This window comes from Amborella trichopoda, chromosome 3 (genome assembly GCF_054954075.1).
Source record: "Amborella trichopoda isolate Santa Cruz 75 chromosome 3, AtrichopodaSantaCruz75HAP2 v2.0, whole genome shotgun sequence".
Taxonomy (NCBI): Eukaryota; Viridiplantae; Streptophyta; class Magnoliopsida; order Amborellales; family Amborellaceae; genus Amborella; species Amborella trichopoda.
The window spans coordinates 21,609,898-21,625,832 of NC_142338.1; positions in this window are offsets into that span (position 1 = coordinate 21,609,898).

Here is a 15,935-nt window from a genome sequence, read left to right on the forward strand (position 1 = left end):
ATATTTATTTTATTAATAGAATTTGTATTATATTATATATATCTATAATATATTCTATAACAGTAGAGAATATATGTATAATATAATATATAATATTAGTATTAATAAAATAAATATAAATATATAACATAACATATAACATAATATTATAAAATATAATATTATAAAATATAATATTATACAATATAACATTATAAATTATATATTTATTATTGTAAGTACCACCATTTTCTCTCAATCCAGTGACGCGCACGGCGAAAGAGAATGAGATAGAGGCCTAGCACCGTTTGGAGCGTCGCCATGCATGTTTGAGAGCCCAGCGCCGGCTATGTAAGAGAGACGTAGCGCCGGCTATGTAAAGAAAACACAGCGCCAGCTGTGTAAGGAAGACGTAGTGCCGGCTGTGTAATGAGACCCATAGCCGTTTGAGAATTCAAAACCTAGCGCCGCTTGAGTAGAAGAGAGAAAGAAGAACATTACCACGTGTGCGAGAGGTAGCGTCGCATGTGGAGGGCCAACGCCGATTGTGTAAGTGAGCAACGTCGGCTACGTAAGTGAGCAACGTCGGCTACGTAAGTGAGCATCGCCGGCTATGTATGGGACCATCGCCGTGTGTGTTTGGTCAATCATACAGTTGTCACCTGTTCGCGCTGCTCCATACGTGTCACAGTGTTTTTCAACCACCCTCTTCTTTTTAAGCCTTGGGCAACACGAGTCTCTCCCATTTTTCTCAACTATTCTCTATCTCTTGAAGTCCATTGTTGCCCCTTAAAGACAGCCCACTGGTGGAGCTAGGGAAAGCCTGTGAAGGCAGTGAGTGGGAATAGGAGATACCGTGGGAGTTTAAGGTAAGTGGGTTTACCTTCTATGCATCCATGGTTTATGTAAAGAACAAATATTTAGAATGGGTAAGATGATAGAATGAAAAATATGAAGCATGAATGGGTTAACATGAGGTTGAAATTTCAGATTTGTACCTCTAAATGTCATGACTGTTTTTACCACATATATGATCTTTTTATTGATGGAAACTCATGAAATTTCACACTGTGAGACTCCTTATCATGAACAAGGTTCCAAGCCCAAAGTGTAGCTTGGCAGGGAATTATTAAGTGTTCTTTAAAGGCATGTTAACTATAAAATAAGAATTGACAAGACTGTGACTATTTTGTATCAACATGTTGGATGGCCAAATGGCATCCAAATGGGACCAAATCGGTCCAAATGGAAGATATGCATGTCTACTCCAAGTTTACTCTTTATGTCATGATAAAATTGTGCATGGATTAAAAGATATGGCCTAAGATGTCGAGATATGACACTACTCACAGTCGCTGTTAATTTCAGCAACTGTTGCCCTCTTTAGGTCATGCTTTTGACCCAGTAAACGGTATCCAAAAACCTTAAAATTGCATCATTGGAAAGATTTGTGAATGTACTCAAAGTTGCATGTTTTGAGGTTCTTGAAATTTCCCACAGATTTTGAATTATGCCCTGAAATGCGCTAATATATCATCATGCACTGTTGCAGGGAAAAATTCTAGCAACCAATGCTCACTTTGCACTGAGCTATAGACCCATCAAATGACACCCAAATTCTTTCAAATTATTGTCTTTGTCATGATCTACGGATAAGCTCAAAGTTTCATGTTTGAGGCCTTCTGAAACTCCCCATAGATCAGGAGCTACGCCCTCGCTAAGAGGGGCGTGTCACAGTTACATGTCACTGCCCCAATTTTATATCCATGCGACACTAAACTTTTTTGATATGTGATAAATGTGAATACCATATGATAAATTTCATGTGAATGCCATAAAGATATGTGAATGATGTCTTATGACTGCACTATGTGAGAACAAGGAGCCAACCACGAGCACAATAGTGATGAAATGAATTCATAATGAATGCCAATTGCTACTGAGAAAATTTATGTGTAAATGCCCTATGAAAGCTTATGAAATAAATGACTTTTGCCAAATGATATGATGATATGATGAAATATGATTCATCTGTATGAGACATTGAGTGATGTGAATGAACTGAATGCTTTATTATGATGGATGGCCACTGCTTATATTGATATTAACCATTACGCAGTGAGACACTCATCGGTAGTGGGTACTATTATGATATTGTAATGGATGGCCACTGCTTATATTGATATTGACCATTACGCGGTGGGACACTCACCTGTAGTGGATACTATTATGATATTGTGATGGATGACCACTGCTTATATTGATATTGAACGTTACACGATGGGACACTCACCGGTAGTGGATACTATTATGATATAGTGATGAATGGCTGCTGCTTATATTGATATTGACCACTACGCGGTTGGACACTCACCGGTAGTTGATACTGTTATGATATCACCTGCTATGTGGTGGGACACTCATTGGTAGTAGGGAAAGTGATGCCGGCATATCCCCTAACCTGCATAATGATAGGAACGGGTTAAGGGAGAGGATAGAGGGTAGTACCCTAGGTTCATGAAATGAAATGAAATGATTGATGCCTTGCAAGGTAAGAGCTTATCAAACCCCAAATGCGCGCTGGGAATGTGTGAGTGTGTTGAGGGTATTACAAAGTGGATTAGCCCACTTGTCATTACCCTCTCTCCTATATGATGGTAGATGTCTTAAGCAATGGGATTGGCTTAGCCTGATGGATAGGGCCTCTACTGCAGGAGTAGGTGATTTAGGGAGTGAGTGGGTAATAATCGAATTTTTGAATAAGGAATGTTTAGGATTGCACCAATTGAATGTTAATGATATCACTGATTGAATGCTCATGATCGCACTGATTTAGTGATGACTACCATGTAAATGAAATGTTCATACTCGTGGTCTTGATCTAACCTTCATATGTGCTAAGCTATGATTTTATATTGATGGATTAAATTGTTATCACACATGGATAATATCACTATAGATGCATAATACTAGATCTGCTTACTGGGCTGTATAGCTCATTCCATTATATCTCCCCTCCTTGTACATTGATAGCGTCAGGTTCAAGCCTTGGAGTTTGTGTTTTGCAGCAGGAAGTTGAAGCTCGATTCTGTGAAGAATGTGCTTAGACCTTGTTTGTGTCTGAGCTGTCCTTGGGTTTTTGTTCTTTGCTGATATATGTAATATTAGGCCTAGACGCCCTGAACTGAATGTAACATTTTGGAAGAAATTTATATATAATGGATTTGTGGTGTTGGGATTTTCTTTGTTCATCTGCTAGTTGAGTTATTGTTTTAGTTCTTTTCCATAGTTTGCTCGATTACCAAAAAGAAAGGCGTTGAATCCACTCCTTCCTGAGTGACGACATTACATTGGATCACGAACCCGCGCTGGATCGCCGGTTGCCACGAGGCATGATGGTCGAGGCCGAGATCGTAACAGTTATGGTATCAGAGCAGCCACGGTAGAATTCTTGGCCTAGTTAGGAGAGTCCTTAGATTAGTTTTGGGGTAGGTTAAAGATGTCGAGAGCTCGTACCCACAACCCAAGAGTCCTTAGAATTCTTGGCCTAGTTAGGAGAGTCCTTAGATTAGTGACAGGAACACCCAGTCACTAATCTAAGGACTCTCCTAACTAGGCCAAGTGACTGGGTGTTCCTGTGACTAGGTTAAAGATGTCGAGAGCTCGTACCCACAACACGAGTTCCAGTAATGACAATACCGAGGCACTCGGTGAGTTTTATGGAACTCTAGGGGTTATGACCCAAATGATGGAGGAATCGATGCCAATCCAATCTACGCCTACACCAGAGCTGAATGACAGTAGCCTCATGGAGAGGTTTAGGAGAATGACACCCCCAATTATTTTGGGGCATGGAGGAGTGGAGAAGGTTGAGAGGTGGAAGAAATAATGCATAAATTTTAGAGGTGTGACACTGCTCAGATAAACAAAAAGTTAGGCTAGGGGCCTTGCTGGAAGGGAAGGTAGAGTACTCGTGGGACTCAGTGAAACAGACTTGGAGAGAGACAGGGGCCGATGTCACCTGGGAAAACTTCTTCGCAGGATTCAACAAGAAGTACTTCCCCGATTCCGTCAAGGAAAGGAAGGAAGTAGAATTTATTAAACTCCAGCAAGGGGATATGACAGTTGAACAATACGCCCCTCGGTTCGCAGAGTTCTCTAGGTATGCGCCCCACATCATAAATATTGAGGTGTGAAAGGCAGCTAAATTTGAAAGGGGTTTGCGACTAGATATCAGGAATAGAGTGATGTCGGCCAATATAAAGTCATACGCCCCGATGGTAGTCTATGCCCTAAAGAGGGAAAGAGACTGCGAGGATCACATGTTAAGGAGGGAAAATGAAAGTAGTGTCGTTAGGGAAGTTTGGGAAGAAACCCCGATAGTTTTCGAGGAGAAATGCCAGAGGGAAGCCCTACCCACCTAACCCAAGGATCCCAAAGAGTCTTCCAGGCAATATGGACACTAACTGACGCCCTATTTGTACTTATTGTGGAAGAAGCAACCACACTGCCACGGAATGCTATCGAAAGAAGTATGTATGTCTGAAATGCGGCAAGCCTAGCCAATGGGCAAAGGACTGCCCGATGATGAAGGCCGAGGATCGCTCGAAGACCCAATGACGAGTGTTCGCTGAACAAGAGGCCAAGGCATCCACCTCGGTGACCAGAGGTATGTTTTTAATTTGTGATATAAATGCTAAAGTCTTAATTGACCCTGAATCCTCTCACTCATTTTTTGCACCCCATTTTGCTCGTTATATGAATGTTGCACCTGCATGCCTCAATTATACTTTAATAGTATGCATGCCTGTGGGAAGCTCTATAGAAACTGATAGAATATATAGGCAGTGTAAGCCTACAATTGATGGGTGCGACCTACCTGTGGATCTAATCCACCTAGATATTCAAGACTTTGATGTGATTCTGGGCATGGATTGGTTGTTTACACACCATGCCACCGTCAATTGCCATGAAAAGACGGTAACCTTTAAATGTTCCGATCGAGCACAAATACACTTCAGGGGCATTAGGGACAATTCCCCCCTTCACTTCATCTCTGCCCTTTGGGCCTCTCGCCTTCTAGTTAAAAAGTGTGAAGGGTACCTAGCTTATGTGGTTGAGAATCGGGGTGTTTAGACCCAGTTGGAAGGGATACCAGTAGTAAAAGAATACCTAGAGGTGTTTCCAAAGGAATCCCTACCTCTAAAAAGAGAAATCGAATTCGAGATAGAAGTAGTACCTGGCACCGCTCCCATCTCCAAAGCCCCATATGGAATGGCTCCAGTGGAATTGAAAGAGTTAAAAGAGCAGTTGCAGAATTATTGGATAAGGGATTCATCAGACCTAGTGTGTCGCCCTGGGGTGCACCGGTCTTGTTTGTGAAGAAAAAGGATGGGTTCTTGAGATTATGCATTGACTATAGGCAGTTGAACCAAGTGACGGTGAAAAATAAGTTCCCTCTTCCTATGATTGACAACCTCTTTGACCAGCTCCAAGGGGCCCAAGTGTTTTCGAAGATTGACCTCCGATCGAGTTATCATCAATTGCTAGTCAAGGAGGGGGACATCCCAAATACCGCTTTCAGAACTCAATACGGTCACTATGAGTTTCTTATGATGTCGTTCGGGTTAACCAATGCTCCTGCTGTGTTCATGGATTTGATGAATAGGTTTAGACCCTTCCTAGATGACTTTGTAGTGGTTTTTATCGATGATATGTTAGTATATTCTAAGAGTCGAGAATTGCATGAACAACATCTAAGAATTGTCTTGCAAACTTTGAAGTCGGAAAGATTGTATGCTAAGTTGAGCAAGAGCAAATTTTGGCTCCCCTGTGTGGCCTTCCTTGGGCACATTATTTCTAAGGATGGAATTACGGTCGACCTCTTTAAGATCGAAGCCGTACTTAAGTGGGAAACGCCCACAAATTTGACCGAGGTTCGTAGCTTTCTGGGATTGACAGGGTACTACAAGCGCTTTGTAGAAGGATTTTCAAATATAGCGCTTCCCCTGACTCGACTGACCCAGAAGAATGCAAAATTTATATGGCCAAAGGAGTGTGAGAAGTGTTTCCAAGAATTTAAGAAGAGATTGGTCACAGCCCCGATACTGGCCTTGCCCGAGGGGAATGAAGACTTTGTGGCTTACACCGATGCATCTCATAAAGGGCTTGGATGTGTACTCGTGCAAGGAGGTAAAGTCATTGCTTATGCCTACAGACAACTAAAACCGTATGAGCAGAACTATCGAACTCACAACTTGGAGCTCGCGGCAGTAGTGTTCGCGTTAAAAATATGGAGGCACTACCTCTATTGGGCCCAGTTTAAGGTGTTCACGGACCACAAGAGCCTCAAGTACTTATTTTCCTAGAAAGAGTTGAATATGAGGCAAAGAAGATGGATGGACTTATTGAATGATTATGGTTGTACAATTGATTACCAACCAGGCAAGACTAATGTAGTAGCCGACGCTTTAAGTTGAAAAAACTATGGTGTTTGTGGCACATTTGATGGTTCAAGAAATGAAGCTATTAGAGGATGTGGTGGAGTGGCACCCATCTCAGCCCCGTAGTGAGAGGGAAGGAATGTTGTCGTATCTAAGGATGGAACCCCAACTCCTTCAACGAATCTGAGCAGCCCAAAAGGGAGATCCCCAGCTAATAAAAATCCTTGAAGAATTGAAAATAGAGAGAAAATAAGATTTCTCTATTAGCAGTGGTGCCTTGTTAAGGTTTAAGGACCAGTGTGTGTTTCTAATGACGAGAAAATAAAAAAGGCAGTCCTAGAGGAAGCACACCACTCTCGCTACGCGGTACACCTAGGGAGTACAAAAATGTACCAGGATTTGAAAAAAACCTTTTGGTGGAATAACATGAAGTGACATGTAGCACAGTTTGTCGCTAAGTGTTTGAGGTGTCAGCAAGTGAAGGCAGAACATCATAAACCTTCTAGACTACTGAGGCCTCTACCAATACCAGAGTGGAAATGGGAACACATTACGATGGATTTTGTTTATGGATTACCAAAATCAAGTGCAGGACATGATAGCCTCTAGGCGTGGTGGATTGATTAACCAAAGCTGCTCACTTCTTACTGATTTGCATGACCTATACTCTAGATTAGTTGGCCCAGTTGTACATCAGATAAATTGTGAGATTGCAAGGGGTACCCATCAGCATTGTGTCAGCCAAGGACACCAGATTCACCTCCAGATTTTTGAGCAAGTCTACAATCAGCGTTGGGGACCAAACTTACTTTTAACACCTCCTTTCACCCTCAAACCGATGGACAGTCAGAGAAAACCATTCAAACCTTGGAGGACATGTTAAGGGTGTGCGTTACTGCCTTTAAGGGAAGTTGGGAAGACCATCTACCTCTAATAGAATTTGCTTACAACAACAGTTTTCAAGCCAGTATTCAGATGGCACCGTATGAAGCCCTGTATGGAAGGAAATGTAGGTCGCCCATCTGTTGGGATGAAGTGGGCGAGAGAAGATTATTAGGGCTCGAAATAGTTTAGAGGACTTCTGAGAAGATTATCTTAAACAGAGAACGGCTCAAGACCTCCTAAAGTCGGCAAAAGAGTTATGCCGATAATCGTCAAAGAGACCTCCAGTTTGAAGTGGGGGATCGGGTCTTTCTGAAGATATCACCAACCAAGGGTGTTATGAGATTTGGTAAAAAAGGGAAATTGAGCCCACGATTCTTTGGACCTTTTGAAATCCTAGAAGCATGGCTTACCGACTTGTTCTGTCACCTGATCTGGCCAACGTCTACAATGTCTTCCATATATCACTGTTGAGGAAATATCAACCTGATCCGTTCCATGTCTTGGAGTATGAACCAATTCTACTCAGGGAGGATTTGACCTATGTTGAACAACCAATTGAGATATTAGACAGGAGAGTACAAGTGTTTCACAATAAAGAAATTCCTCTAGTCCAGGTACAGTGGCAATATCATTCAAAGGAAGAATCGACATGGGAACGGGAAGATGAGATTAGAAAGAAATACCCCCACCTTTTTGGTTAATGTTAATATGATTTTGAGGACAAAATCCTTTTCAAGGGGGGAATGATGTAAGGAGCACAATTATCTTTCAGTCCAATGACTCGCACGGCAAAAGAGAATGAGACAGAGGCCTAGAGTCGTTAGGAGCATCCCCGTGCGTGTTTGAGAGCCCAGCGGGGCTGTGTAAGAGAGACACAGCACTGGCTGTGTAGAGAAAACGCAGCGCCGGCTGTCTAAGAAAGACATAGTGCCGGCTGTGTAATGAGACACATCGCCGAATTCAAGACTTAGCGCCGCCTAAGTAGAAGAGAGAAAGAAGAACATTACCACACGTGCGAGAGGCACCACCTCGTGTGGACGGCCGCCGACTGTGTAATTGAGCAGCGCCAGCTGTGTAAGTGAGCATTGCAGGCTGTGTATGGGAGAATCGCCATGTGTGTTTGGTCAATCGTACAACTATCACCTGGCCGCGCCGCTCCGTCCGTGTCAGAGCTGCATGTGCTTGTGTCAACCACAGTGTTTTCCAACCATCCTCTCATTTTTAAGCCTTGGACAACACGGGTCTCTCCCATTTTTCTCAACTTTTCTCTCTCTCTTGAAGTCCATTGTAGCCCCTTGAAGACCGCCCACTGGTAGAGCTAGTGAAAGCCCGTGAAGGCACTGAGTGGGGATAGGAGATGCCGTGGGAGTTTAAGGTAAATGTGTTTAGCCTCTATGCATCCATGGTTTATGTAAAGAACAATATTTAGAATGGGTACGATGATAGAATGAAAAATGTGAAGCATGATTGGGTTAACATGAGATTGAAATTTCAGATTTGTGCTTCTAAATGCCATGACTGTTTTTACCACATAGATGATCTTTTTATTTATGGAAACTCATGAATTTGTTCATTGTGAGACTTCTTATCAACAACAAGGTTTCAAGCCCAAAGTGTAGCTTGGCCAGGAATTATTAAGTGCTCTTTTAAGGTATGTTAACTTTAGAATAAGAATTTACAGGGCTATGATTGTTTTTGTATCAACATGTTTGATGGCCAAATGGTATCTAAATGGGGACCAAATCAGTCCCAAATAGAAGATATGCATGTCTACTCCAAGTTTACTCTTATGTCATGATAAAATAATGCATGGATTAAAAGATACGGCCTAAGATGCCGAGAAACGACACTACTCACTGTCGCTGCTAATTTTAGGAACTGTGGCCCTCTTTGGGCCGTGCGTTTAGCCCAGCAAACTGGATCAAAAAACCTTCAAATTACCACCATTGGAAAGTATGTGAATGTACTCAAAGTTGCATTTTTTGGGATTCTTGAAATTCCCCGTGGATTTTGAATTATGCCCCAAAATGAGAGAACATATCACCGCGCATTGTTGTAGGGAAAATTTTCAGCAACCAATGCTCACCTTGCACTGAGTTATAGACCCATCAAATGACACCCAAATTCTTTCAAATTACTGTCTTTGTAATGATTTGCGGGTAAGCTCAAAGTTTCATGTTTGAGGGATTCTGAAACTCCTCATAGATCGGGAACTACGCCCTCGCTGAGGGGTGTGTCACTATTACATGTCACTGCACCACATTTATATCCATGTGACACTAAGCTTTCTTGATATGTGATAAATGTGAATACCATATCATAAATTTCATGTGAATTCCATAAAGATATGTGAATGATGTCTTATGACTGCACTATATGAGAAAAAGGGGCCACGAGTACAATAGTGATGAAATGAATTCATAATGAATGCCAATTACTAATGAGAAAAGTTGTGTAAATGCCCTGTGAAAGCTTATGAAATAAATGACTTCTATTAAACGATATGATGATATGATGAAGTATGATTCATCTGTATGAGACATTAACTGATGTGAATAAACTGAATGCTTTATTGTGATGGATGGCCACTGCTTATGTTGATATTGACCATTACGCAGTGGGACACTCACCGGTAGTGGGTACTGTTATGATATTGTGATGGAAGGCCACTGCTTATATTGATATTGACCATTACGCGGTGGGACACTCACCAGTAGTGGATCCTATTATGATATTGTGATGGATGGCCACTGCTTATATTGATATTGACCTTTACGCGTTGGGACACTCGCCGATAGTGGATACTGTTATGATATTGTGATGAATGACCACTGGTTATATTGATATTGACTAATACACGGTGGGATACTCATCGGTAGTGGATACTGTTATGATATTGTAATGGATGGTCACTGCTTATATCTATATTAACCATTACGCAGTGGGACACTCACCAGTAGTGGATACTATTATGATATAGTGATGAGTGGCCGCTGCTTATATTGATATTGACCATTATGTGGTGGGACACTCACCGATAGTGGCTACTGTTATGATATCACCTGCTACACGATGAGACACTCATCGGTACTAGGGAAAGTGATGCCAGCATATCCCCTAACCTGCATCATGATAGTGAAAGTGGATACAAAGACTAGAGTAAATTTTCAAGCAGAAATACAAGGCAAAATGGATACCTTCAACAAGCCACTTGCTGAAAACCAAGCTAAGTGAATAAGTTACAATCCTTTTATATTACAATTACAACCATTTCTAACCTTGTATAACTATTGTAAATAAACTCAAATTCCAACCCCTTATGGGGCAATTACATAGAAAGCAATACTAGCTCATGAATTATACTTTCATAGCACAAATTACATAAACTATGTCTTAAAGTTTAAATACATCATGCAACTATTCTAACCAAAATTCTAAAAAATAAAATCATCTAAACATGGAATTAGAATGCCAAATTAAAATAGGGAAGCCATGTTTCAAACCCCTTATGCCGGGGCCACGCAATCGGGCCATATAAGGACTTAATTTTGTCCCTTCGGATTGTACAAAAGTGGTTCAATCTCACAAGAGTGTCTAATCCAAATGGGAAGAAGTTACACACCTTAAAATCACTTCTTAAGATCTCAACACATTGGCATTTCCATCCAAAATAGAATGAAAAATGTTTGAATCGAATCAGATAAAGAATAAGAGAGTTATGGCCAAACTACACACGAGCCACCATCCCCATCCAACCACTAGGATGAAGGGATGGGATTTCACACCATTATCACTCACCCTAATCCTAAGTTATGCCACTTTACCATTTTGTCCTTGGGCCATGTTTTTGTTCCAATTGTATCCAATATGGCCCTACAAAAATACCCTTAGTTTTTTATAATAATGTATTAGAGTAGATAACAACAAAGGCTAAAAGACAAAGAAGTAATTGACAAAGCTCACACATGTATAGATATTCTATTTTATCAAAGCCAAGCACTTTGTAGATCTAGAATTTCAAACCAATCAATTTAAAGATAGTGTCCCCTCCGCACATGTGTGTGAATATATATTTCAACTCAAATTTGAAAATACATTTTCTCTTTAATATCAAATAAATAAATTAATTAAACTTCACACATGCCATGCATGACCCATGTGTGAGTTAATTAAGACATGTGATAAAAATTGGGACTTAATTTATAACATTACATAACAAAATATAACAATATATAACAAGACACCATAATACAACCCCTTATAAAACAAGCAACAAAATGCCAATCTAGTCCCCCTCCAAGGGATCAGTGCCCATCTGGGCAGTGATCCTTGAGTGAGGTGTGGAGTGCTATGTGGCAGCCCAAGGGCCACTCGGACGCCACATGACACTACCAGATCAGGACTAAAGTGGAATTTTAACTAAACAATATGAAAATCCTCATTTTTTTATCAAATAAAATTTCAAAAAATTCTCTAAAATCCACAATAAATATTTAAAGCATTATTGAAAAATTATAAAGTTTTTCTTATCATTATAAAATAGGACAAAATGTATACTAAGATCTTAGGCTAATAACTATGGGTATCAGAGTACTCCATTGGGCTAGTCCCGAATGATGTTCCGCCGAGTTTCGGATCGACCCAATAGACCTATGTTCCACAGTCTAAAACAAAGACATATAATTGGTCATATCAAAGCCACTGAGCTAGAACTTTAGATCATTCGGCTCGCAATGGATTACAGGTGTACCTCTATGGGATATGATCCAACTCAATTACAGTGGTCCTCTCAAAGAACATGTGCACTAGCTCTTCCAAACTCGGATAATGCATTTGGAAGAGTAGCTTCCCGTACTAAATGAAAATGCACATGCCATGCAATGGTCTCGTGATAGGATACAGACTTATGTCCAATAAGTCTTGACCATTCCATATAGGACGAATACTCAATAAGTACTCGGATTCTATTTTTCTCATTCGGATTCTCAAAGCCCTGGCCGATTGCAGCTAAACATAAGGCTAACCTATAAAATCCTGACTAGGAGGTGACCCTCACACCTCCTTAAGAAATTACTTTCTCAACACGTGAACTCCCGATGTGTCACAACCCAAGATTTATAACACTGGAATCCCTAAGATGTAACAGTCTATCTTTAACAAAAGGAAATTTTTCTACTTCACTATTTATTGCACTAAAATAGATTTTTCCATTTCTAAGAGTCTGTACAAAGTCTACTCATAACTAGTATTAACATGAAGGTTTAGATATACATCTGTTAATAGAACAAAATTTAAATAATGAATTTGAACAAAAGTCAAAGAGAAAATTTCATCATAACTATGACTTCTTCCAAAGTTGGTCCTGTTGTGCCTTCAACTAGGGAGGCTGCAATTACCCTGAAAAATTTTTATCATAGTTTGATGAGTGTGGCTACTCAGTAAGTGATCATCATAGTCCTAAAAAATAATCATAGTCGGAAGATGTAAGCATTTTAAAAAAGGGATGTCTATTAGAAACAATGCGAGCCAAAAAGCATATATGGATAACAATTTTACTCTCAGAAATGCACAATTAAACATAATCCAAATGATTGAAATGCATATAAATATTTTAACAGCAATGCATAACTCAAAGGATTTCACAAAATACCCTACTGGCATCCCAAGTAGGTCACCTATATACCCCACCAGCATCCTGGATGCCTAACACTCCTTGCAGGTCCAAACATACCTCACCGGCGTCTCATATGAGTTCAAATAGTCCGTACCGGCATAACTAGATAGGTCCAAACAATCCCTGCAGATCCAAACATACCACACCGGCGTTCTGATGAGTCCAAATAGTCGCTAGCGGCATAACCGGATAGGTCCAAACAATCCCTGCAGGTCCAAACGTATCACCGGTGTATTGGATGAGTCCAAATAGTCCTTATCGACGTCCCGAATAGATCCACACATACTTAATTATTTCAGAAACTCTTTAACATCAGAAAGCATCAACATCGTATATTCAAAGTATCATTGAAATCATTAACATGAATTCACTTGAAGCAATTTAAACAATTACTTCAATGAAATATTTATAAGTAACCAATCAAGCAATTTGGATAAAAATTGCAGAAAGGTAGCAGATCGAACAAGTATATTTGAAATGGAATCCAATAGGCAGTCAATTATCAATTTAAGAGCTTTTATAGAAATCCAAAGTTAAACACATAATATCACAATTTTATAGAATGTAATTTCATAATTAATTATTTTACAGGAATAGGTAAAACTTATAGTATCTAAAATTCATAAACAAACAAAAATACAATTAAATGCAGAAATGCGTAAATCTCACAGTATTGGCAGTATTATAATTAATTGCAGAAATATCAATTTTTCACATAATGATTTTACCAGAAATGACATCACTTACACATAAACTTTACAATGTCGAAAAGTCCTAATAATAGGCAGAAATTTTATTTTAAATAATTTACAATGTCTAAATTTTTAATAATAATATTTTTATCAGAAAAAAATAATACCATACGCATAAAATTATAGTATAAAAATGGTGAACAGACTATTTTTCAGGATAATGAGATCATTTACCTATAATATTTGGGAGGGAACTTTCGGTAAAATTCGGCTAGAGAGAAGGAGTTCACTGCATTCTTTAATTCACAAAGAGGGCTCAACGTTACTGAGATGGAGGGGCGTAAGAGAGAGTGTTTTTGCAGAGAGAGAATCCAACTTGTTCTCCTCTTTTTAAACACAAAAGAATATTATTATAATATATTTATTAACCCACCTCATACATGAGGTGTTTAGAAGGTGTTACATTAACACTTAAAGCCAATGTCCCTAGAGGAAGTGGCACAAGAAACAAAAGGTGAAGGTAAAAAGAGTAAAAAAAAATGATGGTCCCTAAGGACCAAATTATTTGTATGGACCATCAAAGGTAAAAGTTTTTTTTTGTCTTTTTTTTTTTAAGTTTAGGATTGTTACATTCTCCCCCCTTTAAATAAATTTAGTCTTCTAAATTTGTGTACCTGATTGCTGAAAAAGATATGGGTATTTTTCTCTAATTTCATCTTCTCGTTCCCAAGTTGACTCCTCACTCGAATGATGCTGCCACAATACGCGGACCAAAGGAATCTCTTTGTCGTGCAATACTAGTACCTTCCTATCCAGTATTAATCTCGGCTGCTCAATAAAGGTCAAGTCCTCCCTGATCGACAAAGGTTCATATTTTAGGATATGGGATGAGTCGGGCTGATATTTTCGTAATGAGGATATATAGAAGACATTATGGATGTTTGCTAATTCAGGCGGTAAGGCAAGTCTATATGCGACGCCTCCGATTCTCTCCAAGATTTCAAAGGGTCTGATGTAATGGGGGCTTAACTTTCCTTTCTTGTTGAATCTCATGATGCCTTTTATTGGCGACACCTTTAGGAAGACCCGATCACCTTTCTCAAATTCAAGGTCTCTCTGTCGGTTATCGACATAACTCTTCTGTCGACTCTGTGCTGTTTTGAGCCTTTCTCAAATTAATATTATTTTATCTGAGGTTACCTGGACGATTTCTAGCCCCAAAAGCCTTCTTTCACCAACCTCGTCCCAACAGACGGGTGACCTACATCTCCTTCCATACAGGGCTTCATATGGTGCCATTTGAATACTGGTTTGGAAGCTATTGTTATATATAAACTCAATCAGGGGTAAATTGTCATCCCAACTTCCTTTAAAGTCAATGACACAGGCCTTTAGCATATCTTCCAAGGTCTGGATGGTCCTCTCCGATTGTCTATCAGTTGGGGGTAAACGGCGGTACTAAAAGTAAGTTTCGTCCACATGGCTGACTGTAGCCTAGCCCTAAATTTAGAAGTAAACCGAGTGTCCTTGTCCGATACAATCCTGATCGGAACTCCATGTAACCGCACTATTTCCTTAATGTACAACTGGGCTAGTCGATCCAAAGTATAAGTCGTGCGGATCGATAGGAAGTGAGCGGCTTTAGTCAGCCGGTTCACAATGACCCAAATGTTGTCATGCCCTGAACTTGTTCTAGGCAAACCGGAGACAAAATCCATAGAAATGTGCTCCCACTTCTACTCTGGCACCGGTAAAGGCTGCAACAACCCAGTAGGCTTCTGATGCTCAGCTCTTACATGCTGGCATGTTAAACACTTGGATACAAATAGTGCTATTTCCTTTTTCATGTCATTCCACCAGTAAGTTTTTTTCATGTCCTGATACATCTTGGTACTTTCGGGATGTATAGTATAACGGGAGTGATGTGCTTCTTCCAAGATAGATTTCTTTACATTCTCATCATTTGGGACACAAATCCAACCTCTAAATCATATATCATCATTGCTTATAGAGAATTCGTCTCTCTTTCCCAACTTCACATCTTCTACAATTAAGCTGAGGGTCCTTCTTTTATGCTAATCGAATCTGTTGAATTAATTGGGGCTCTGCCTTAATATTGGCAATCATACCTACCACATCATTAAAAGACGGAGCAGGATGCCACTCCACTATTTCTTCTAATAATTTCATTTCTTGAATCATTAGATAAGCTAAAACTCCTGCAGATTTCCTACTTAAAGCATCGACCACAACGTTAGCCTT